Source organism: Macaca nemestrina, chromosome 8 (genome assembly GCF_043159975.1).
Source record: "Macaca nemestrina isolate mMacNem1 chromosome 8, mMacNem.hap1, whole genome shotgun sequence".
Lineage (NCBI taxonomy): Eukaryota > Metazoa > Chordata > Mammalia > Primates > Cercopithecidae > Macaca > Macaca nemestrina.
In genome coordinates this window covers 48,196,184-48,220,508 of record NC_092132.1, presented here as the reverse complement: position 1 = coordinate 48,220,508, position 24,325 = coordinate 48,196,184, and the positions used below count along the sequence as shown (strand labels likewise).

Sequence of the window (24,325 nt, the reverse complement as noted above, 5' to 3'; positions counted from 1 at the left end):
CACTGATGTGTGAATATCCACAGAGCTTTGTAGCCATAGCTGCACCCTTAGCATCACTCCCTCTCTGCATCAATTTCAGGCATTTCCCTAAAAATGCACTCCCAAGTCTAGGGATAAGCCATGTTTTTCAGCTCCTAGAAGCAGTGCTGGCAGCAGTGGTGGTTGGGTCCATCATGGTGGTCAAGGCAGGACTCACAGCAAGAAGACTCTGGTGCTACAGCAGCAGCAATGTGGTTCTAATGGCAGCAGCCTCTGTGGTGAACTGAACTCCCTGGGTGCATCATTTTGCCTTTGTCTCCATGGCCTGAGGAGCAGTATCAACTCTGTGCAGTTACTAATCTGTGGTTTCCCTTACTCTTCTCCTTATGCCATCTAGATTTTTCAGTCAATTCCCCAAATAGATTTCTCTCTGATTGAAATCTCTGGCATGTTTCAGTTTTCCTGACTGGACACTGACAGACACAGGGTGCAAAGATGTATAAGAGGTGGCCCTGCCTTCATGCTCTGCTGAGGACAAGCCCTCGGCCTTCCCAGCAGTAACATTTGAGTTCTCTTCTCACTTCTCTGAGAGCGATGGGGTAAAGAAGAGAAACCCCTTCACTATCCCCAACTAAATGTGTCCTAGCTTGACTCGTTGCTGGGACTAAGAGCTTTCTCTCACTAAATGTAGGTACCCCAAAGCTTTGTGAATTGCTGGAAGTAACTGGAGAAAATAGAAACCAGTGGAAAGCATGTGCTGAAGGAAACTTAGCCAGGGAACAGAGAAATACGAATGACAGAAGGCAGCCTACAGAGAGGACTCAGTAGGTTAAGAGTGAGCAGGAAGTAGGAAGAAGCAGAATTCAAGTTGGTCAAGGCCACCTCAGCCTGTTGGCCAGACTGGGTGTCATAAAGGAGGAATGAACTCCCAGTCTGTTCAGGGAATTGGGATATTTCTGCACAGCCAATTTCAGTCTAAAGCTGGATTTATATCTGCAAACTCTCTCAAACATGGTGGTTAAGGCATGGCTTGTGTGTCAAATCACACACTAGCTACATGATTTTGAGCAGGTTGTTATATTTTTCTGAGCCTCAGTTTTTTCATCTGTTTAACAAAAAAATAGTAGAATGGGGGGAATGTGATGGTCAACTTTAGGTATCAATTTAGCTGGACCATGGCATCTAAATGTTTGGCCAAACACATCTGGATGTTGCTATGAAGGTAATTATTTTTAATTTGAGGTTAATGTTTAAATCAGTAGATTTTGAATAAAGCAGTTTATCTCCATAAAATGGTGAGTCTCATCCAAGCAATTGAAGGCCTTGAGAAAAAGACTGACCTCTCTTGAGGAACAGGGAGTTCTTAGCCTTCAGACTTGAGTGGCTTCATCAATTCTTCCTTGGGTTTCCAGCCTGTCCTGCGGACTTTGAACTTACCAGGCCTCCTCCAATTGCAGAAGCCAATTCCAATTCTTGAAATTAATCTAAATTAATCTCTCTCTCTCTCTCTCTCTCTCTCTCTTTCTCTCTTCCTCTCTCCCCTCCCTGAAGAACTACTATAAGGAGTAATCATTCCTATATTACCAAACATGGAAGCCTGATAACTTCCGAGGCTGTTACTCAACCTCCTACAAGTTGGTTCCCTGGGCTGGGCTGATGCCCTGAGTTCACAGGCATTTACACTATGCCCTGAGTAACAGCAAAAATCAAAGCCTCACTGACAGGAAAAGAGGTCATACCATGAGCTCCTGACACAGCCCACTTCCAGACCCAAGAAATGAATGAGGCTTGTTTGCTGAAGGGGGGACCCCGTAATCTTTCCAAAGACTGACTCCTTGGCTGCCTTCCAGAAACTTAGCTTAAATCAGAAGAGGCCTTGGCTGGGCTCATTCTTCTGGGGGGAATGGGTAGGGGGAGGAATGGCAGAGTCAGCCCCAGCAGAAGTTTATACTGGCCCAGGAATTCATTTGGGAAAAACAGTCTGACTAATAGACCAATTAAAAGGAGGACTCACAGATCCTTTTTTCCCTAATCTGTGGAACTTTCTGTGCCAAGAAAAGCAGCTTAATTTTTTTGACATAGCAAACTTTTTCTCCCATGTCCAGCTCCACTCTCAAGGAGGAGAAAACCATCTATCTTCATCTGTGCTAGCAGGCTGCGCAGTATGAAAATATGGAGGACTGAAATGATTGAGCCTGACAGGCAAGTCCAGTTTTCCTTTTGCATGGGGAACGGGGGCAGTAGGCAGGAAAATTCTCAACTTTAGCTCTCTCGCTCTCTGGTCCTCACTCTGACATAATTGGCCCCTCACCGAACCTGCTTTCTTCTCTGTAGCTGCTCTACTCTTGGTCTACAGCTTTAGTCTCTCCTTTTCTCCCACAGCCCCTGCTTATTTAGCCCAGTGTGTGCAGATATAAAACCATTACTCTTCAATCTTTACTTCCCTGGTGATTCTTCTGAGAGGTGCCCTGCACAGATGCTGGCAATGCCCAACTCTATCCCCTCTGCATTTACCATCACTGTAAATGTAGCCCAACTCTCACCTGCCAATCAGCACCCATGATCCTTTGCGCTTTGCCCACAGCCTCGCTCTGTTAGAGCCCCCTCTACCCACGGTGCCCACTGGGGCCCACCCAGCTTCCTCTGCCCTCAGATAGGATGACTCCAAGGCCTGTGCTTTACGCTGACTCCCAGCGTTCCTCAGTGTCCACAGCGACAACTTGCCTGATGAGGGACTTTACTTGGCTGCCTTCCCATCTCAGTCTTACTGCCCCACTCCTCACCAGTGCTTCCTGCAATCACCTCCCGAAAACTACAGTAGTCCCCTTGTATCCACAGTTTTGCTTACCAGAGTTTCAGTTACCCACAGTCAACCCAGTCCAAAACTATCACGTCACTATTCTTGTGCTTTGGGGCCATTCTGAAGTAAAATAAGGGGGACTTGGACACAAGCAATACCATGACAGTCTGATAACTGAGAGGGTGTATTAGTCTGTTTTCACACTGCTATAAAGAACTGCTTGTGGCTGGGTAATTTATAAAGGAAAGAGGTTTAATTGACTCACAGTTCAGCATGCCAGGGGAGGCCTCAGGAAACTTACAATCATGGCAGAAGGCAAAGGGGAAGCAAGACACCTTCATAAGGCAGCAAGGAGGAGAAGCACCAAGTGAAGGGGTAAGAGCCCCCTTAGAAAACCATCAGATCTCATGAGAACTCACTCACTATGAGGAGAACAGCATGGGGGAAACTGCCCTCATGATCCAGTTACCTCTGCCTGGTCTCTCCCTTGACACGTGGGGGATTATGGAGGTTACAATTCAAGATGAGATTTGGGTGGGGACACATAAAGCCTAACCATATCAGAGGGCTACTAGGTGACTCAAGGTGGGCAGTGCCACAATGTGGAGATGCTGGACACATGGAGGATTCATGTCCTGGGTGGGATGGTGCGATATTTTGTCACAGTACTCAGAACTGAGCCCTATTCAAAACTATGCATTGTCTGTTTCTGGAATTTGACATTTACATCACAATGCCTACATCATTCGCTTCACTTCATCTCATCACGTAGGCATTTTATCACCTCACATCATCATAAGAAAGGTGAATACTGTGCAATAAGATATTTAAGAGACAGAAAGACCATATTCACATGACCTTTTATTATAGTATATTTTTATACTTGTTCTATTTTATTATTAGTTATTATTGTTAATCTCTTACTGTGCCTAATTTATACATTAACCTTTATCATATATAGGTATGTATAGAAAAAAATGACATATATGTATAGGATTCTGTACTCTCTGCAGGTTTCAGGCATCCACCGGGGAAAGTATCCCCCCCTAGATAAGGGGGCTACCATATTTGCACTTGAATTCTTGCCTCGGGGTCTGCTTCTGGGAGAAATGTGAGCTGGAACATCCTCCTGTCATCTCTGGCACTGCCTGTATTCCCCACACACCCATGGGCATGAGCCTTGGAGCAAACTTTCCTATCTACTGTTATGGCTTCATATCCTGAAATCTGCTCACTTTGGTAATAGTGGGAGAAAGCAGATAGGGCCCAGCATTTCCTTGCTGTTTGTTGTCAGCTGAGATTGTTCGCTCCTGTTTGCTTATTATCTCATTTTTACACCTTACTTTAGCTTCTCCCACAATAAACACACACAGGCTTCCTTCTAGAAGATATTCCAAGGTTGGCTTATGGTAAGCCTCAAGTTTTTCTTGGTATTTTGCTTGTTTTTCATTTTTTAACCTCTCTTTCTCTCTCTCTCTCTCTCTCTGTCTCTCTCTCTCTCTTTTTAAAAGAGATTGGTTCACGACCACAGGAACAATTCAAACTCATCACATGACCTCCTTCTTCTCCCAAGCCAAGTGCAGGCAAATGGTTCTCCTAAGGCATCTTCAGTCATCACTTGTCCTCATTGCAACTCTGTCAAATCAGAAACTGACCTTCCTGAATCAGCCCTTTCAAAGCTGTTATTATTTATCTTTCTGGTCTCCGAATTCCCTCAATCTAATTGACATCATTTTAGTGCAGACAGGCTTGAACTATACCCAGGGTGGCTCGGCATCCATTGACTCGCATCCTGTCATTTCCAGCAGTGACAAGACCCCTAAGTCAGCTTTGCCCCAAAGTGAGGTCAATGACCTCGGTAATTATTGCTCCATTCCTGGGTGTCTCTCGCTGTGTGTGGCCATTAATTCCTGGCTGATAGTAATGCTTGTTCAGTGTGATTTAAGAAACAAAACCTAATACAAATAAGTATTCCTGTTGCTGGTAATTGGATCAAACTTCCTCAATGTTATCCCTAACAGAACCCAACTCTCTGGAGAAACCCTTGATTGGGATTTGGAAGAGAGAGAGGTCAGTGTTCAACTCTGTCCCTACCTCTCCAGGTCTTCCTTTCTGCCTATCCCATAAGTTTCTAAATGACTGTGAGGTTGGTGGGTGCAGGGAAGCCATGAAGGTCAATGCAAAGCTCCTGGGCTTTGAAATCCTGACATCCCGGGTTATATCTCAGTTCTACCATTTGCTTGGCATGTGGCTTCTAAACCAATTAACCACCACTCTAAGCCTCAGTTTCCTCAAGTGTAAAATAGGAATGATAAAGTCTACCTGCACATTAAAAGAGACACAGTGTATCTAATTCATGGGTCAATTATGGAGAGGAGTGTTGAAATATTTCACTATGATTGTGGATTAGTTGATTTCTTCTTGAAGTTCTGATAATGTACACAGAGAACTTAGCACAGGGCAGGCATGGTCGGCACTAAATAAACACACACATTTAACAGGCAGAAAGCTAAAGTAGGGTGATAGATACAATATTTTATTTTTCGCAGCCATAAAAAAGAATGAAATCATGTCCTTTGCAGAAACATGGATGCAACTGGAGGCCATTATCCTAAGCGAATTAACACAGGAACAGAAAACCAAATATTGCATATTCTCACTTATAAGTGGGAGCTCAACGCTGGGTACTCGTGGACATAAAGTTGGCAACAGTAGACAGTGCAGACTACTAGGGGGAAGAGGTGGAAGGAGGGAAAGGCAGAAAAACTAACTGCAGGGTACTATGCTCAGTACCAAGGTGATAGATCATTTGTACTTCAAACCTCAGCATCATGCAATACACCCATGTAACAAACCAGCACATGTACCTTGTGAATCTAAAATAAAAGCTGAAAAAAAGCCATATGTGCTATGTTTGAATTCCAGCTTATGCATCTATTAGCTGTGTGAGCTTTGAAAAAACAAAAAAACTTAAATGAGTACTAGTTCTTCATTTGTAGAATGGCAGTAACAATTCTAGCTATATGATGGGCATTCAGTATTTCCTATTTTTCCTGTATTTCTTTTCAACTACTTCAAATTTGAGATAGTTAATAGTGTGGACTCAGTATAATCGATTAGGGCAAAATGTGTTTGTCATTTGTTGTTGCTTTGTTATGATTTTGCCCCATGTCTTCTAATGTTAAACTTCCCAATTAAAAACAAATAAAATATGGCAAAGCCTGAGACCATGCTTAGTTAACAAAAAGGTAAAATCTAAAGTTCTCACTGTCCTGTGTAGTAATGCCCCAGGTGGGGATTAAGCCACATATAAAAGATGTGAACCTTATCTCCTAAGATTCAATAAATGTATTTTATTTTGTTAGAAAGCAGTTTCCTTCAGGCTTAGGTCAGAATTTCTCTGAAATAAAATGGCAACATATCTCTACTTTGTCACTATTCTCAGTAAATCATTAGATCTGTGAAAAATAAATTTCATTTTTAACAAAACATCATTCTAGATCAGGGTCAGCAAACTATATGGCCCGTGGGCTAAATCTAGTCCACTGCCTATTTTTGTATGGTCCATATTTTACATTTTAAAATGTCCTTTTAGAAAAATTAAAAGAAGAATAATATTTTACAACACATGAAAATGATACAAAATTCACATTTCTGTGCCATAAATAAAGTTTTATGGGAACTCAGCCACATCTATTCATTTATGTATTATCTTTGACTGCCTTCATGCTATGAGAATCGAATAGTTGCAGCAGAGACCATAGGGGCCACAAAGCCTAAAATATTTTCTACCTGGCCCTTTATATAAAAAGTTTTCCAGCTTCTGATCTAGATTCTAGATCAATGGTTTATTTAAACTGTTTTAGCTCTAAAAAACTGCCTCCAAGTTACCTCGAGTAAGGGGGATTTATCATCAGGCTCCAGGTTTCCACAGAAAGAGCTGGGACAATCCTAGAGCAAGGTGCTGGCATGCAGTAGGCTGCCGTCCTTGAGCGGAGGCCTCACTGACAGCGATGGAGTTCCAGCCATGCTGCAGTTGCTCCAGCCACTGACTTAGAGACAGCAACCTGTACAGGCACCAGGCAAGAGAAGAAATCTGGAGATCTCAGTTAGACTGGGAAAATCTCTCTTCGATATTTCAAACCTTTCAAAAGCCAAGTCAGTTTTCATTTCCTTATCTTCCTACTGTTGACTGAGTTCTAGCTACCAGGTGCTGTGCTGAACACTTACATCCATTGTGTCCTTGACTCTTCTTAAGAGCTCTGTGAGGTCAGTGTGATTATCTCCATTTGATGGCTGAATAATCTGAGACTGAGAGAAATTAAACAATATGTCTGCTTTGGTTTGTCCCCTCCAAAACTCGTGTTGAAGTTTGATCCTCAGTGTGGCAGTACTGGGCGGTGGGGGCTAGTGGAGATGTTTGGATCATGGGGGCTGATTTCTCATGAATAGATTAGGGCCCTTCTTCTGGGCTGAGTGAGTTCTCGCTCTCAGGAATGGAGCAGGTTGCTAAAAAGAATCTGGCTTCTTCAGTCAGCGCTCTTGCTTCGTCTCTCTCCATGTGATCTCTGCACAGACCCACTCCCCTTCCACTTTCCTCCATGAGTTGAAGCAGCCTAAGGCCCTCAGCAGATGCAGCTGCCCAATCTTGAACCTTCCAGCCACCAAAATTATAAGCCAAATAAATCTTTTCTGTATAAACTACCTAGTCTCAAGTGTTCTATTACGGCAACACTAAACAAAGACAATGCCCAAGGTCACCCACCTACAAAGTGTGGATTTGAGGTTTTAAACTGGATTTTTCTGACTTCAAGAGCCCTGGTTCTACTCATTTTACTCTACTACCTCATCTATGATTTTTTTTCTAAGAAATGGAAAGCAAAAGCGTATACATTTTAAAATAAAGTCTGAACTCTTATCTGTTTTTCACTTTATTAGGGCTGTGGAGTGGGGTACAAATCCATCACTGTGGGATCCCAGATGCAGTTGGTTGATTACACCTGAAAGGTGTAATAACTTGCTTAAGTGAAGCTTCATTTCATAACCACCAGTGTGCACCCTATCTCCCAAGATGTCCAGTGATTAATTTCTCACACACTTGGGATTTGGAAACTTAAATGTGAGAGTGAGTGGCTCGGCAACCCTCCAAACTGGACTATGATGTGACTTTTCCCCTGGAGATGCCACCACCATTGTGAAAAGCATCAGTAAGACTCAATCTCCATGTAGGAATACAGCCCATTTGGGTTGTGTAAGAAACACAGTCTAGGATGCAGGGGTGTCCTGGATGTCCACTTGGTGCAGACTCCTGTGCAGCCTCCCTGAGAACTCAGGAACTTAGCCTGTTGCAGAACATATGATGGGCCCCAGGGAGAGCGCAGAGGGATCTTCCCAACATCCCTCAAAAGACCTGAAAGGAGACATTGAGTTTTATAAAGAACGATTGTTTTCAGGTAGCGACTAAAACTTAATTTTGCATCCCTTGGAGATCCTGATAAGGATTCTGTCTTAAAATCCTAAAAGCCGTCTTTTGGCAGACATTCTCCAACCAATATTTTTTTAAGTTGCAAGTGTAAAATATGAGTGGCATATGTATGCTCATTTATATTAACGTTATAAAACTCATCAAACATAAAAAAGATGAAGTATATGACCAGTATTAGCAATCGGCCTAATCTATTTTTTAAAGTAGAATACAATATATGTCAAACACAAGTATCAGAAATAGACCCTCCAAAACCCTCTAAAATAACTAAGTAACTAGCACAAACGGTTACGGGATGCTGATCTATGCCCAGGGGCTAATGTGAGGTGCAATCACAGATCAGGTTGGAGACAAACAGTTTATGTCAGTGAGGCTGCTTTGGGTGTCTGGGAAACAGATCAAGCTGACAGAGGGCAAACGACTCTATGGAAGGAAGGCCCTGGGGATCTAGAGTCTGGAAAATCAAGAATGAAAGCATAAATGGCAGAGAAGAAAAAGCACCTCCCATCCTCCTGTCAATGGTAGGTGGCAGACTGAATCATGCATTTCTCTGTTCTCCCCTCCCATTCCCTCCCTGTCCCCTTCCCCTGTCCCCAGTAACAACTTCTCCAAATAGTATCAGGATTTGAGTCACCAAAACCATTTTTGTGGATCTTGTTCTTACAATCCTCTCTCTTTGATTTAAAAAGAGATATTGCCAACCCCCATTTCCTATGATCTGCCGTTTCTTGGTGACATGCTGTCCTAGCACAGTTCCCAGGATTCTGTCCATAGTGGTGCCAGGAAGTGGGCACACTTTGGCCCTCTGGGTGTGACAAGACATCATCTTTACTGGGAAAGCAAGTCAGTTGTGGGGGAAGAAGTTGACTATTCAGCTGATCGTTCTGACTGCATCTGGAATCTCAGGACCCAGAGTGAGGCTGGGAGGCCAGGAAGTGATGAGGAGTTCTGAGGTGGGGTAGAACGGGAAGCTATCACCTCTCTTCCAAGCAGTGACATGGCATGAAGGAATACCACCTGTGAGTAGTGAGAGAAAGCCCAGGATGATTCAGTAACACTGCAGCAGCAGAGGGCGAGTCTCCCATGCTAAGGACAGGCCATGTAGCCATCTTCAATAACTCCATCCCACCCATCACCCATGCTTTAGCACTTGCCATTTCCCAGCACTGTGCTCAGCAGAGTACATATAATGAAAGCAAAGACAAGTCACACAGCACATAACAGGCACTTAGCAAATATTTGTTGAATGGATAATGAATGAATGAATAACTAAAGACAGTCTCTGCTCTCAAAGTTTTCACATTCCAATAGAAGAGACACAAGCATGGAAAATGTAGTGCTAAAACAACAAAGGTGTGAACTGGAAACCATACCAGAACACAGGGGTGACTAATTACTTCTATTTGGGTGGGTCAAAGAGGACTGAGTCTGGGTTTTGAAAGAAGAATAGAAGTTTTCCAGTTGCAACCCAGGCAGAGAAAATACTATATGCAAAAGTACAGAGGCTAGTATATGCAAAAGTATAAAATAGAATATGCAAAAGTATGACACACTTGGGGAGCTGGAGCTGTTCAATATGGCTGGAGAGGTAAGTATAGTACTCTGGATGAGGGGAGGATCACGACTGAAAAGGTCAGGAATTGAATCATAGAAGGCTTGACGTGTTATCCCAAGAAGTATGAAATACCATCCTGTATGGGATGCATACATCAGCATCCTGTGACCATTCACTTTAGTTATTTGTTTTATAGGGTTTTGGGCATCTTTTTTAGTATTTGTGTTTAACATATATTTCATGCTACTTTAAAAAACAGATTGGCCGGTCGCCGTGGCTCATGCCTGTAATCCCAGCACTTTGGGAGTCCGAGGTGGGAGGATCACCTGAGGTCAGGATTTCGAGACCAGCCTGACCAACATGGATAAACCCTGTCTCTACTAAAAATGCAAAATTATCTGGGCATGGTGGTGCATGCCTGTAATCCCAGCTACTCAGGAGGCTGAAGCAGAAGAATCACTTGAACCCAGGAGGCGGAGGTTGCGGTGAGCCAAGATCGCGCCATTGCACTCCAGCCTGGGCAACAAAAGCAAAACTCTGTCTCAAAATAAATAAATAAGTAAATAAATGATTAAGCCCATCGTTAATATCTGAATATATACTTCACCTTTTAATGTTTGATGAGTTTTATAACATTAAAATATGCTGCTCATTTTTACATGAATGATTTCATTTTTTAAGAACTAGCAACTCAATTGATTGGATTGGGTGGACTATGGTTATTCACTGGATGAGGAGAAATTGAATTTAGGCAAAACCTTCCTGTCAGATTTGGGTAGGCACACACTCAGCCAGCCCTATCATTTCAACCTGAAAGAACCTGTCCTGCAGCGTGCTGTGACTAAGGTGCCTATCCCCTCTGGGGGTTCCAACATGGGGGTGTGGCTGGACTCTGGATCCCCCACGCCAGGCTGTGTGTGGACAGTGGTGGCTGGTGCCTGGTGCTGCCATGCTGTTTTTCAAACCTGGCTCCAGGTTTCCTCTCACATTCAGTCTTGCCTCAAGACACAGGCCAAATGGAAATAAACTGTCGCAGTTGGCCCCTTTCCCAGAGAAATTATATTTAGCCTCCAAAAGCAGCAGGCTTCGAAATGGCATGGTTGTCTCAGCTAAAAATGGCCATCCGGAAGGAGCTGGATTATGGGAAGCCATCCAGGCATGAAGAACGGGCCACTTTGAGGCAATGATTATTATGTGCTTCAAGGAGTCCTGTTCTCAAGTCTTCATGGACTGGGCCAAATTAAAACAGATGGGCACATGACATTCAGAAGTAACCACAAAAAGGGCTTATCTGCAGGGTCCTAGGGCCAGAACCAAGGCTGGCCAGGGCGAATTTCACCCAACTTCAAATGTATGCTCCACGACATAGATAGCATTTACTACGTCAGAATATTAAAGGCCTTTTAGGGCAAAAGATGCAAACAGACACTATACAAAGGGAATGATAAAAATGGCAAATGGATGTGTTTTAAAGCTGAATATTTGCAAAGAAGCAAAATATAAAATAATATCATTTTTCAAAAATGTTTTTAAAATAATTATAGATAATATTAGTGAAGTTTTGGGAAATAGGCATTCTCATACAATGCTGGTAAGAATATACTTTGGTTGAACTATTTAGAGTTTTGTTTTAGAAAAAGCACTTTGACTAAAGGGTGGAGAATGGATTGGAAGGGCTCAAAACTCAAGGCAAGGAGACCACTTAGAAGATAGGACAAAAGCAGAGGGGAGGGTAGCCTGAATAGGGCAGTGGCAGAGGGACGAAGGACGTGAACAAAATCAAGAAGTATAACTCACAAGTCTTGGGAATTGATTGGATTGAGTACCTGGGTGGACAATGGCCATTCACTGAAAGAGGAGACATCACCACCACCATAACCATCAGTGCAAATCTTTATAGACTGCTGAGTAGGGGGAAGCACTGTTTTGAACACTTTAAAAGTATTAATGTGTAGGGCAAATACCTAATGCATGCAGGGCTTAAAACCTAGATGACAAGTTGATAGGGGCAGCAAACCACCATGGCACTTGTATACCTATGTAACAAACCTGCACATCCTGCACATGTATCCTGGAACTTAAAGTAAACTAAAAATACATAAATAAATGTATTCATGTGTTCAGTTCTCACAGTAGCCCTATGAGGTTGGTCCATTCTTGTCCCCACCTGACAGATAAGGAAACCGAGACACAAGAATTAAAAACTTGCCCAACGTTCATACATTGGCATTATTCTCTTCACCTTTGTTTATGATATTGTTGAAAATGGAAACAACTTCAAAATACCACAGTAGTATATTGATTATATAAATGGTGGCCCAGTCACATGATGGAGTGCATGTTTTAGAAGAACATTTAATAAATGGAGAAAGACATAGACCATAAGTTAAAAAGTGAGTTATAGAATTCCAGGTGGGGGTGGCTGGTTGCGATGGCTCACACCTGTAATCCCAGCACTTTGGGAGGCCAAGGCAGGCAGATCACGAGGTCAGAAGTTCAAGACCAGCCTGGCCAACATAGTGAAAACCCATCTCTACTAAATACAAAAAAAATTAGCCGGGCATGGTGGTGGGTGCCTGTAATCCCAGCTACTTGGGAGGCTGAGGCAAGGAGAATCGCTTGAACCTGAGAGGCAGAGGTTACAGTGAGCCGAGATTTGGGATGCCAAGGCAGGCAGATCAGCTGAGGTCAGGAGTTTGAGACCAGCCTGACCAACATGGAGAAACCCCATTCTACTGAAAATACAAAATTAGCCAGGCGTAGTGATGCATGCCTGTAATTTCAGCTGTAATTTCAGCCTTCAGCAGGCAGAGGCAGGAGAATCACTTGAACCTGGGAGGCAGAGTTTGTGGTGAGCCAAGATCTTGACATTGCACTCCAGCCTGGGCCATGAGAACAAAACTCCATCTCAAAAAAAAGAAGAAAAATTCCAGATGGGAATATATATATATAAGGCTCCCATTTTCTGATAGGAAAAGATCACTTAAAGTAAATCCACTTAAAATATTAAAAAGTGTTATAATGAATAAGCAAGAAAAGATTTGATTAGGGTTATGTCTTTAAAATTAAGCTAAAATTATGAAAATTTTTATTTTGTCTTACATTTAACACTATATAGATTACTATTAAAACTTTGGGCTAATTCTTGGAACCCAGACTGAAAGGAGGCTTAGATTTGAGCTTTCTGAGAAACTATATAGTGACCTGAGTACCCCACAAAGTGAATCCTGAGTCAAGGACTTGTGTGCTGCTGGTTGACTCAGCAGGAGATCCAAGTAGCATGGCTGAGGAACCAAGGAGAGGGAGGAGAGGAAGAAATGCAATGCAGGGTGCATTATTATCAAGGTCACTCCTGTTGACAGCTAGGGTGTAGCCTCCCCAGTAACCTCTGAGGAGGGCATAGAATGAGTCTCAGAGTTATCCACCTGGGGACTGACCGGAGGACTATTTCTGCATCAGCTCTTTGTCCACGTTGCTTATGGGTTGTTCCCGAGGCCATTATTGCTCCCAGCACTTCTGGGCTACTTGTGTCTGTTTGGGAAGCAGTGCTGGTGTCTACAGCATAGAGAAGCCCAGGAGGGAAGTGAAGAGCAGGAGTCCTGAGTGTGGAAGCCCACAGCGAACTGCCTCCCATCCTGCAGCCTTGGCTGTGATGAGAGCAAAGAGCACGAGCACGTGAATCTGGCCATCAGAGGTGGGTGACTGACACGATAGCATGACATCATAGCATTCTCATTTGAATCACAGCATGATCATACTGAGGACCTCTGCAAAAGCGTTGCATAGAAATCTTCATCAGTTTTCCCAAAGGCCTTTTGCATCCTTTAATATTCAACTCTTTTAAACCATCTTCCGTGCTGTGCTGTTTCTCTTCATTGTTAACTGTCGCAACCCCGCCAAACAATGTTTGTTGATGACTTGGTATGTGTTTTCTGCAGTTCTCCAACTCACTTTAATGAGCTTCACAAAACAATACATCTTTTGCAAGATTTGAGATTTCTCTTTGCAGTGAACTTGAAATGCATTTGCAATGAGCAGGCTAACTAACACAGATACTCATGTGAAGATTGGGAGTATATACAGGGAAGGCTGGCTGTTAAGACTGATAATTAATTTACTCAATGGTCAGTTTATTACTTCTAGGTAGTGTCCTTCACCCACATCCATACCCTTACCCTTCTCCCAGTTGGTTGCCTAATGAAAATATCCCTTGGAAAGCAGAGGTCAATGCCTAAAGCATGGGAAATTCCTACCATACGAGTGTATATTTCCCTCATATCCACTCCCAGAAGAGAAAAGCAATGCAGGGTGTGTCCTCTCAAGCATCCTCTGCACCTTCCCTACCACCTAGTCATGACTGACTTCATCCTTGCTGGACAATTTCCCAACATGGACTTCCTCTGCCAAGGACGTGAACTAGGATTTCTTTTCATATCACCTTAGCAATATCTCACTGATATACTGAGACCTCCAGACCCTTAACCCTAACTTCACTGTTACCCTCAAAGCCTCCTGACCCCATGCTTCATTTTCTTTCACATTAGGAGGGAAAATGGTGGTATTATAAAAACATGGATTGGAAGGGCTTTAGCACATCAGACACGTACCCCCATTCATTGAAATGTGTCTTAATCTGTTTTCTGCTGCTGTAACAGAATACCTGAGATTGGATAATACGTTAAAGAAAAGAAATTTATTTGGCTCATGGTTCTGGAGGCTGGGAAGTCCAAGATAGAGGGGCTGCATTTGGTGAGGGCCTTCTTGCTGTGTCAGCCCATGGCAAAGGCAGAAGGGCTAGAGAGCATGTGTCCACATGAGATAAAATGAGGTCAATCTCATCCTTTTATCAGGAACCCTCTCACAATAGCTAACCTACTCATGTAACAACAGCATCAATTCATTCATGGAGGCAGAACCCTTATGACCTAATCACCTTCCTTTTAAAGGCCCCAGCTCTCAATACTTTTGCACTAGGGATTAAGTGTCCAACATATGAGCTTTGAGGAACACATTCAAACCATAGCAATGTGGGTCATGAACATGTTCTGAGTTTTATGTAAATTGTGAAAAAGCAGCTTTAGGGCAAGCCTCTTAGTCATCCTCTTTACCCCACAGTTGCCTTTAGCTCTGCTTAAGTGGAAATTCTGGCCCTACTCCTGACAGGGAGGGCTTTATATTGCTTGGTCATTGTTAAATCCCAAGCAATAATGATTGGCAGCTCAGTGCTCCAGGTAAAAGCGTGAGTTCTGGTGTTTGAGCACCTGGCTTTGGGACCTGGTGGCACCATTTACAAGTCATGTCACTCAGCTGCTCTGTGCCTCATTCCTCCATCTGCAAAGCAAATATAATCATATCAGCTACCTCTGGGTAGATGAGGATTAGTGAATTCATTCATGAGAAGTACTTAGACCAGCACCTGACTTTGAAAAAACATGCAAACATTAGCCAAAGCTATTCTCCTGCTTCCAGTTTGAGATACAGAAATAATACTTTTCATGTGGACCAGATCTAATGAAAGAATTCTGAAAGAAGCTAAGAGGATGACCATCAATTAACAACTTTCTTGGAGGGCACAGCTTTCCTCTACCATGTCTGAGAATGTAGAGAGGGCTTATCCCAGCTCCCCTGGTTAGCCGAGCCTGACTCAACTGAGCCTCTTAAGAAGATGAACAGATCATGGAAATTTATTAGCAAGCACCAGAACCATCATTGTGGAAGCATTTCTCCAAAAGCCATAATTGAAGACTAGAATGTATGACACGGGGAAGCGGCAAGGGCCCGAATTAAACAGGGACTTTGTCACTTCATTTTTCAAGAGTGATGTGAAATCTGCACAGCCTCAGAGATCTGTGTCCAGAGCTCAGTGAGTATTCATCCCTAACCTGAGACCAGAAGCATCTGGCTGAGTCAGGCTGTCATTAAGGGTCACCGGGGGTGCTGCCTGCAGCTTATCAAAGGCATCCTTCTAAACTGAGAAAGGCACAGATGAAATAAACAGGACCTTGACCCCACTGGAAATGGAGCTTTCTTTGCAGGGGGCTGATCTTGTTTTTGTAAAGGGCTTTGATTATCAGTTGATCTGACTCCAACAGGGTCATTCTAGGGCAGAGGGAACCACCTCCAAGAGAACCGATGCTGGTGCCAACACACGTAGTTGGGCACTGCCCACTTTTGCTTATGTAACCCTTCACCTGCCAACTCCCTTCCCACCTCTGACACTATGGGGAGGTGGCAGACACTCACTGACACACCCATTTCCAAGGCCAGCAGGCCAGCGTTGTGTCCTAACTAACATAAGCACAGTTGTGGGGAGCTCCATGTGGCTATCAAATGACAAGTAACCATTCGTGTCCTTCAAAAGCAGCAGCCAAGCCCAGGGTCACTTCAGGAGGGTGCAGCATATAGACCCTCTTCTCCCACCATGTGAAATAAAAACTGCTGTTCACTGAGAGCTTATCCAGGACCACACCACTTCATCCACGTAGGGATCCTGTGAGATATGACCATCTCCATCTACAAATGAGAATTAAGGCTCAGAGACGTTAAGTAACTAGCACAAAGCAGCCCAGCAAGGAAGTATGAGTGGGGATTCATACTCGGGGGATTGAATATAATCCAGAGGGATCTTTTCCCCAATATCTCTGAAGATCCCCAGAAGCCTTATTAGTCTTTGGTAAAACTGAGAAGGCAGTGAAGTTTATTTTTGGTTGTCTCCTGCTTGGCATTCAGTGTTTCTCCCCCAAAATGAACAGAGCACCTCTCTTTGTTGGGTGATCCCCTTGCCCAAACATGTGTATTCCCCATTGTTTTCTTCCCACCTCCATTGTTCAATACACATGCTCTTCGTGTTTCTGCCTTCACTTCCATCTGAAACAAAGAACATTGATGAATGAAACACATCAACTCAACCAACCAAGGTTGATGATGACTGCTGCCCACCACACCCAGAGTTACTCAGGGTTACTCATGCCTTCAAAACTTAACTCCAAATAATGAATTGTGATGGTTCTGAAATGTAGCCAGTACGGGCTAGAGAAGGGAACTATGAAGCTTTGTCTAAATAATCCAGGCCTTGGGCCGGGCATGGTGGCTCACACCTGTAATGCCAGCACTTTGGGAGGCCGAGGTGGGAGGATCACCTGAGGTCGGGAGTTCGAGACCAGCCTGACCAACATGGAGAAACCCCATCTCTAGTAAAAATACAAAATATGAGCCAGGCGTGGTGGTGCATGCCTGTAATCCCAGTTACTCTGAAGGCTGAAGCAGGAGAATCACTTGAACCAGGAAGGCGGAGGTTGCGGTGAGCCAAGATCGCGCCATTGCACTCCAGCCTGGGTGACAAGAGCAAAACTCTGTCTCAAAAATAATAATAATAAATAAATAAATCCAGGTTAAAGGGCTATGTGTGCTTTTTTTCCTCTCCTCCACATGGTTCTTGAGACTCTATGAATAATCCAACTATACCCAGCAATTCCGGGGGGTGCAGACCAGAGCCCCCCTGGTCACAGGCCTTTGAGTTATATCCACTTCAGGGGTTCTGGAGCTGATTCCTAGGCATAAAAGGTGACTAGGCACAGTGGTTAAGCATCAGATGCCTGAGTCAGGCAGCCCAGTTCACAGCATGCTCTGCCATTAATTAGCTCGTTTGCCATGCATGCATTACTTAACAGCTCTGAGCTTCAGCTTCCTTATCTGTGGAGAGGTGCCAGCACATAGGAGACACTCTATAAATTGATAGATGAATGGCGATAATAAAATGACCTTCTTCGTATTCTTCATAGGATTATTGTGGAGGATATACGTGTGTGTGTGTGATTTATATGTGAGATATATATATATGTATGTATACACGTGTGTGTGTGTGTGTGTGTGTGTGTGTGTATAGGCAGTATTTGGCTCCTAGTAAGTACTCAATAGATAACCATTATACTGTCCAAAGGTGTGACTTGCCTCTGATCCTAGAGATCTGAATCATACAAGGGGACAAAGGGCATGAATTCGAATGGTGGGTGAGACTCAGAAGTGGCCTGCTATAGTTCTGGGCCATTAGTCCATTCCTGTTAGGTGCCCAGGTTATGTTCTAGTGAACAGGAGAAGATCCAGTTTCCCCCAACTCCCTCTCAGTGAGGGGATGGAAGTTAGCGAGCCAGGCCCTGTCCTTTGATATGCATGTCAGGGCTTCAGTCCGAAGAGGGAAACAGGGAAACCTGTTGTTGGTTGATGTGCCTCCCGGTCCTCATTCCTCAACACCAGACTCATTCCAGACCCCTGCTGGTGCACCATGCACCGTGAAGCTCAGCAGGGCCCTACACCCAGGTTGGGTCAGGCTGGCTCAGGAAGTGAACTAGACTAAGGTGCCATGGGAGACATCACTGCTTTAGCTGAGATTCTGGGCTACTCTGTGGTCCTGACCCCAGGGGGTTCTGGGGACCTTTGCCACAGCCCTGATCACATGGCTGAAGGAATCAGTCACTCCCATCTGCTGAGGTATGGAAGCAGGGAAAATTGTCACACCATCCAAATCACTTATTTCTTACTCACGCCTTTATTTGTCCATTCAAAAATAATTACTAAATTACTACCTATGCCAGCTCCTGTACCAGACAGAGTGAAAATAAAAAGCCCCTTGGAATTTACAATCTGTTAGGAGAGGCCCAACTAAATGAACAAGTACAGTAAAGCATGATGAATGCTATAATGGAGCAAAAGCAGGTGCCATGGGAACACAGCAGGGCAGCTTACCTAGGCTGAGCCAGAGAGGCTTCCTGGAGGAAGAGGCACTTCCATTATGCTTAGTGATTATAATATTCCCTCATTCTTAAATATGAAATACTATATATACCCCCAAATAAAGTGAGCTCTTTTTTTCCCAAAAAATTATCTTTTTAAAGAAAAAGGAGAGAGGAGTTGCCTTTATCTGAGTTTTTATAGTCACATTTTTCATAGCAAAGAACGTCTCTCTAAGATTTTACCTACACTAACAAAGTTCTAGTAGGAGGAGGTGTGTTAGGCTACATGACCTCAGTCGATATTAGTTTGGGATGTTTATACAGATGACCATAGAAATTTGGCTACAAATAAAGAAGGCAAAAGAGCATAACACAACTGTAGTGATTATTCTTGCAGCTGTGCCTTCACAGTTATGTTAGATATTGTGAGCAAGCATGACAAAGACACTTATGATATAGTGATAAGTGATTTCCTTGAAATATTTTCATGCATGCTGTCTTCGTCTTTTGGGGCTGCTATAACGAAACATCACAGGCTGAGTAGCTTATAGAGAGCAGAAACTTGGTCCTCATAGTTTTAAAGGCTTGGAAGTCCAAAGTCAAGGTGCTGGCAGATTCAGTGTCTGTTAAGGGCTTTCTGGTTCATAAATGGTACCTTCTTGCTTGTCCTCAGACGGTAGAAGAGGTAAACAAGCTCTTTCAGTCCTCTTATTTTATAATGGCACTAATCCCATTCATGCAGGCTCCATCCTCATGACCTAATCACCTCCCAAAGACCCCACCTCCTAATACCATCACCTTGGGGGCTGCAATTTCAACCTGTGAATTTGAGGGTGAACACAAACATTCAGACCATAGCATATGCAATGGTAGTTTGCTATCAGTGTCATATATGGATTCAAAAAGGGCTCTAGCTCAACAGTGCTCTGAAAAACCACTGCAAATGCAGCTCTGCTAAGAAAAAGACAGTGATGTCAAAGACACCTGCAGTGTAATGAAGTATTTTAGTAAAGTGTACTCCCAAATAAAATGCTTTATGTACTATGTGATTTTTAAATACATGTGTATTCCTAAATTAATAGATTAAGTACTTAAGTAGACATTTGACTAGTCGACCTACGAAGAGACTTCAAAAAGTGCATGGGAAAATGGAATTAAAAACGTAAACTTTGTTTCTCAACATACGCTCCATCAAGTTTAAGACACTTTTTTTTTTAATTGACATTTTTAATTCTGTCTTTTTGTTTGTTTGTTTGTTTTTGTTTTTGTTTGTTTTTTTAAAATTTATTATTATTATTATACTTTAAGTTCTAGGGTACATGTGCATAACGTGCAGGTTTGTTACATATGTATACTTGTGCCATGTTGGTGTGCTGCACCCATCAACTCGTCAGCACCCATCAACTCGTCATTTACATCAGGTATAACTCCCAATGCAATCCCTCCCCCCTCCCCCCTCCTCCCTCCCCATGATAGGCCCCGGTGTGTGATGTTCCCCTTCCCGAGTCCAAGTGATCTCATTGTTCAGTTCCCACCTATGAGTGAGAACATGCGGTGTTTGGTTTTCTGTTCTTGCGATAGTTTGCTAAGAATGATGGTTTCCAGCTGCATCCATGTCCCTACAAAGGACACAAACTCATCCTTTTTGATGGCTGCATAGTATTCCATGGTGTATATGTGCCACATTTTCTTAATCCAATCTGTCACTGATGGACATTTGGGTTGATTCCAAGTCTTTGCTATTGTGAATAGTGCCACAATAAACATACGTGTGCATGTGTATTTATAGCAGCATGATTTATAATCCTTTGGGTATATACCCAGTAATGGGATGGCTGGGTCATATGGTACATCTAGTTCTAGATCCTTGAGGAATTGCCATACTGTTTTCCATAATGGTTGAACTAGTTTACAATCCCACCAACAGTGTAAAAGTGTTCCTATTTCTCCACATCCTCTCCAGCACCTGTTGTTTCCTGATACCATAAAAATCCTAAAAGAAAACCTAGGTAGTACCATTCAGGACATAGGCATGGGCAAAGACTTCATGTCTAAAACACCAAAAGCAATGGCAGCAAAAGCCAAAATTGACTAATGGGATCTCATTAAACTAAAGAGCTTCTGCACAGCAAAAGAAACTACCATCAGAGTGAACAGGCAACCTACAGAATGGGAGAAAAATTTTGCAATCTACTCATCTGACAAAGGGCTAATATCCAGAACCTACAAAGAACTCAAACAAATTTACAAGAAAAAAACAAACAACCCCATCAAAAAGTGGGCAAAGGATATGAACAGACATTTCTCAAAAGAAGACATTCATACAGCCAACAGACACACGAAAAAATGCTCATCATCACTGGCCATCAGAGAAATGCAAATCAAAACCACAATGAGATACCATCTCACACCAGTTAGAATGGCGATCATTAAAAAGTCAGGAAGTTTAAGACACTTTTGTAAGCAATGATGCCAGTCATTTATTCCATCCCTAAAGAACTTAGGGTCCTGGAATTTACCCATGTCCATGCAGACTTTCTTACATTTTAACTGAAGAGAAATGGATGCCCTTTACAGATGTTTTTAAGATTAGAAAACTAAAAGAAGTCAGAGGAGCCAACTCAGGACTGTAAAGTGGATGCCCAATGACTTCTCATCTAAACTCTTAGAAAGTTGCCCTTGTTTGATGAGAGTAATGAGCAGAAACATTGTCATGGTGAAGAAGAACCCTCTGTTGAAGATGTCCTGGGTGTTTTTCTGCTAAAGCTTTGGCTAGCTTTCTTAAGACACTTTTATAATAAGTAGATGTTATTGTTCTTTGGTCCTCCAGAAGGTCAATAAACAAAATGCCTTGAGCATCCCACAAAACTGTTGCCGTGACTTTGCTCTTGACCAGTCTGCTTTTGCATTGACTGGACTCCTTCAACCTCTTTGTAGTCATTGCTTTGATTGTACTTTGTCTTCAGGATTGTATTGGTAAAGCCATGTTTCATCTTCTATTACAATTCTTCAAAGAAATGCTTCAGACTCTTGATTCCACTTGTTTAAATTTTCCATTGAAATCTTTCCTCTGGTCTGTAGCTGATCTGGGTGCAATGGTTTGGCACCCATCAAGTGGAAAGTTTGCTCAACTTCAACTTTTCAGTCAGAATTGTGTAAGCTGAACCAATTGAGGTGTCTGTGGTGTTGGCTATTGTTCCTACTGTTAATTGTCAGTCCTCCTCAATTAGGACACAAACAGGATGATCTGCTCCTGCAGGCTTTATCTTCACCACCATCTTCTCCCTTCTTAAAACAAGTTATCCACTTATAAACTGCTGATTTCTTTGGGGGCCTTGTCCCCATAAACTTTTCATAAAGTATCAGTGATTCCATCAAACTTCACCATAAACTTAATGTTTGTTCTTGTTTCAATTTTAGTAGAACTCATGTTGCTTTGATAGGATCTCTTTTTAAACTGATGTCTTATCCTTCTTAGTGCCTCAAACTAGATCCTCCTCAGATATGTTATAACATGGTAGTACAAGTTTATCTTGGTGCAAAATTTTTTTCATCAGATACATTTTCCATGAACTTTTTGAAAGCCACTCGCATATGCTAGACTTTGTACAATCAGATTGACAAGGAAAAAAAAACACTTTGGGAAAAATCTTATTGAGGAAATGAAGACTGCCTTAACTTCTAGCTTGTCTCCTATTTCGGCAAGATGAGAAGTCTCTTTAGTCACTTGGTCAACCAACAAGAATGTGTTGAGTGCCTACCTGAGTATTGTGGGGGCTACTAAAGGGAAAACAGAGGCCTCCCTGTCCAAGAGTTTGCCCTCTCGCGGGGGAGACAGGACAGAGTCAGGGAAAGGATCAGAGAACAGGACACAGTGTGGGGTGGGAATGGGAATCCCCTGTAGAACCGGCATGACCCATTTGTGAAAGCACGTGCTCCAAACGCAGGTCCACTGTGTCACGAACGTGGAAGCATCCCATGTACCTAGATACTTGTCCACAGGAGCTACGGCCCAGGCAAAAGGAGAACATTAACCCTGAAGTGTCCTCTATTACCAACGTGGCCCCCAAAGACATGGAGAATGTTCATGCAGGGGCCCTCAATAAGCCAATGTGTGGCAGACAAGGCAAGGAATCACAGGGAGCCACCCACCATGGGGTCCCATCTGCCATATTGCCAGCCCCTAGCCATCCTCTAGGTTCCTCTGAGGTGCATGAGGTTCCCTCCAGGGCCAGATTCTGACAATCCTCAGGCAGTCTGACAGTGCCAGTCCCCTGCCTGTGCTACGGCTCCTGGCGCTCCTATGGCTGCATAAATGCCATACCCAAAGCAAAGCCCAAGGTGCAGATAAGCTGTGCCTTTTGCCTGTACCCACAGAGCACCTTTGACCAGGCCCAGACCCTGCCAGTGGCCCTCTAACACTACAATGCTTCATCCTGAGTTCGCCAGCAGGCGCAGACATGATCACCTAGCCATCAGAGGCAAGTGCCTGGGCAGAGCAGGCAGAAACAAATTGCTTTACAGTCACTACCTTGAATCCAACACGCATCCCTTTTCCAAAGTGTGCACCTCATTGGCAACTTCTAACTGAAATTCATGGGAAAGTATTTAGCAAATCACATGCTGACATATTTATCTTGTTAGCTGTCAAAATGAGTAAGTACGCACATTGAATGCCATCATTCAGCCTGAACTGAGAAAGGCTACTACTCAAGAAATCTGACAATATAAATACGTTTTCTAACCTGATTTGTCAGATTTATATTAATCCTTTGTTCAGACCTTGTCCTAATTGACCTTAAATAGACCTATGCTGACCCAGGCGACTAGAGACCAAGAGCCATCATATGCCCTAGACATTAAAGGGACATGCTGCCCACGCGGCCCTGCAGAGGGTGTGACGGAGCAGCCATCCAGCCAGCACCCACAGATTTGACTTGCCTTTTAGTACCTAATTACCCTGAAAGTTCTACCAAAAACCATAGGTTCAAGCCTTGCCACAAATGCAAGCAAAAAAGCCATGGGACCGGTGAGGCCATGGTCACATTCTCAGGGGTTCTGTCCACCCTTCCGACAGCCAGGGCAGTGTGGAGGAAATGGTAAGCGCATGGACTCTGGGGTGGAAATACTTCAGAGCACTAACAGACTTCAGAGTAATGTCTGTGACTGCCCACATCCTCCCCTGCCCTATCAACCCTGGTCTGGCCTGAGGCAGTAGATTAATTGCTGACTCATCTGTACAGGTGTAGGAGTTCCAGAGAGGACAAGCCCCTGCCCCCTCCCTTTTTCTAAGCCTTCCCTGAGGACAGCCTTCTGAGTGGCTGCCTTCCTCTGGTAACTTGAGATTACGGACCTAGGAATCTGTATGTGTTAAAGCTCCCTGGTACTGGGGCCCGGCGTGCAGACATAAAGCCTTCCCTCCCCCCGCAATTAGAGGAGAGCGGGCTTTCAGCCATGTTCAGAAAGGGCAAAGCAGACATTAAAAGCACAATTTTATTTTCTCTGAAAGCTCTCGTTTTGTTTTTAAATTGTATTTTTTAAAATGCATAATGTTCTCGCTTTATTAAGATAATCAAACTTCAAAACTCTTCCCCAAATCACAATGATTTCCCAAAATGTACCCTATTTATCCTGTGATCTTATGTACTAATAATAGCTAGAATTTCTGGAGCACTTATTAAACACTTGGGAACATCCTAAGAGCTTTACCTATCCTAACTCACTTAACTCTCATGATTATACTATGAGGAAAATAGCATTATCTGTATTTTGCCAAT

General features: G+C 43.3%; 1 protein-coding gene across 3 annotated transcripts in view; it reads right to left on the bottom strand.

The window, feature by feature from the left end:
* The window catches only part of LOC105476102 (TSPY like 5), a 321,338-nt gene that overhangs the window by 228,283 nt on the left and 68,730 nt on the right, over positions 1–24,325 (bottom strand). Inside the window, exon 2 of one of the 3 annotated variants that reach the window (XM_011731760.3) lies at positions 12,100–16,686. The exons of the other annotated variants lie outside the window; for them this stretch is intronic. The gene's annotated coding sequence lies outside the window, so the exon portion shown is untranslated. Of the gene's footprint in view, positions 1–12,099; positions 16,687–24,325 lie in introns of those variants that run through there. 3 annotated transcript variants of the gene reach the window in all.